Genomic DNA, 2183 nt, shown 5'->3' on the forward strand with positions numbered 1-2183 from the left:
CAGCACATAATAGCAAAAAGGGAGGAAACTGGGTGGCCTAATCTGATTGCCTGTGATTCAAAGCAACTGAAGAATTCTAGGAAGGAAAAAATAGTCTGAAAACGGCAAAGAAAAGTGAGGACACTGACTCCAGGCCCAGCTCTAGGGACAGATATGTGGGTAGTGATTCCTGGGCTGGAAATAAACCATGAACCAGAAAACAAGGTCCCTGATTTATGGAGATTATGTTTAATGGAGGAAGTAAATAAATAAACACACAAGATACTATCAGACAATGAGAAACATTATGAGGAAAATGGAAAGGCAATGTTATTGATGGTGCCTGGCCTTGGGAGCAGAGATGAGGCTGTTTAAGTTCAAGTGGTCTGACTGAGATGGCTTTGGCCGTCAGATGTCCCAGGAGGAGGAAAGGAAATGGAAAGGAAAATTCAAAAGCATGGTCTGCTTAAAGCAAGAACAGCAAAGATCAGGATTCCTCCAGATTGAGAAGACTGCGCTTCAAGACAGAAAGAGAAACATTGCTGAATAAAGCCTCCAAGATATAAGGATCCAAACCGTAATTGTTTGTTGACAGCGCCTAAGGATATACTAGCATGAATCCTTTTGTGCAGTGTAGAGAAGTTACAATATTCCTAATACCTGCTTTCTGTAAGTGCTACATTTTTTTCTTTTGCCCTTAACCAAATCCTTTTTCCTTTGTCTAAAATCGAAGAACATTTTAATTCTGTTTGCATTGTTGGCTGAACATTAAAATTGCATCACTGGGTTTTTCTCTCTCTTGTTCTCATTTTTTATTTTATTGTTATTCAGTGCAAAACAAAAAGCTGTGATCAGGAAAAGACAATAGAGGAATGGCTGGAGGAAGCTTGTCAGTGTAACCTCCTGCTTGGTGGTTTTTGCTTCTGCCCATGCCTAAGACTTTCGTATGCATAAAAAGGCCAAAAATTTATCACAAATGGGAGAAAATTGCATCCATTAATTTCAGAGCCTTTGACTCTGACAGCTCAATCTTTAAGAGTGGTTACTTCTAGGATGTTCAAGAAAGAGAGTAAAAGCTATTTTGCTTATCCATTTCATATTTTAAAAGAACATATTTCACTGCATTATCCAGAGAGATCTTGTTCCAAATCTCATCAGCTTGTTTAGAGTCAGCTTGCTGGCATAAGCCCTTGACTTCAACTTGTGACAAAGGCTTAGAAATCATGGATGAGGTTGGTGAAAGGTGATGTCTTACAGGAACCAAATTAAGGGAGATGCCTTTCAAAACAAGCTGAATGATTTGAAAAGCAGAGACTGAAAAGACAACTCGGAATTTTAGAATCATTACTCCTTTTATATCCCTGATATTTATTCATTCAGCCTTCTCTTGCATTTCTCTGGTGACTAGAAACTCACTATCCTCTGAGGTAGATCATTCCATTTTTAAGCAGTTTAACTACAAAAAGGTTGTCCTGTGTAAGAGTAGAAATTGATTCCCTATAACTGTCACCTATTGATCTCAGTTCTACCCTCCAGAGCCTCCTACGCACAATTCTTCCTGTATCACAAGGCCACTTTCTTGTTTGCCTTGGGCTCAACACCCCTGATTGCTTCTCAGGATGCTGCTTTTAGGCAGGCATCTCTTCTGAAGACCATCTCTAAAATCCAAAATGCTAGGACTCCAATGTTGTACTCAAATTGAGACACACTTTTGATTTCATTGTGGTTAGGTGGCATTGAGTAGAGTGTCACACAGCCTGCCGACACTGAGGGACCGGAAGCGGCTGCCTACCACTCAGATCTCCAGCAGATGGCTAGTGCTGCCCTGCGAAACCAGAGCTGACCCCCATCCTTTCTCCTGCACAAGGGCCAAGGCCAAACATCTCACAAGCACATGAATTTCTTATGCTTTTGTGGGTCATGAGTCATTTTGAAAAGCTGACAAAAACTATTGGTGAGCCAGGTGTAGTGATAATCCTGGAAGGCTAAGGCAGGAGGGATTGAAAATTCAAGCCCAACCTGGACAACTTTGCAAATTAGCAAGACCCCATCTCAAAACAATAAATAAAAAAGAGCTGGGGATATAGTTCAATGCAAAAGCCCTGGATTTAATTCCTCACTATCAAACAAACAAACAAACAGAAAAGTATGGGTATATTCCCCAGAAAGACAAACATCATCACTTCTCGCCCTTTTGGCTAAGA

This window comes from Heterocephalus glaber, unplaced genomic scaffold (genome assembly GCF_053883595.1).
Source record: "Heterocephalus glaber isolate CG9 unplaced genomic scaffold, H.glaber_assembly_v1.0 deba00001442, whole genome shotgun sequence".
Taxonomy (NCBI): domain Eukaryota; kingdom Metazoa; phylum Chordata; class Mammalia; order Rodentia; family Bathyergidae; genus Heterocephalus; species Heterocephalus glaber.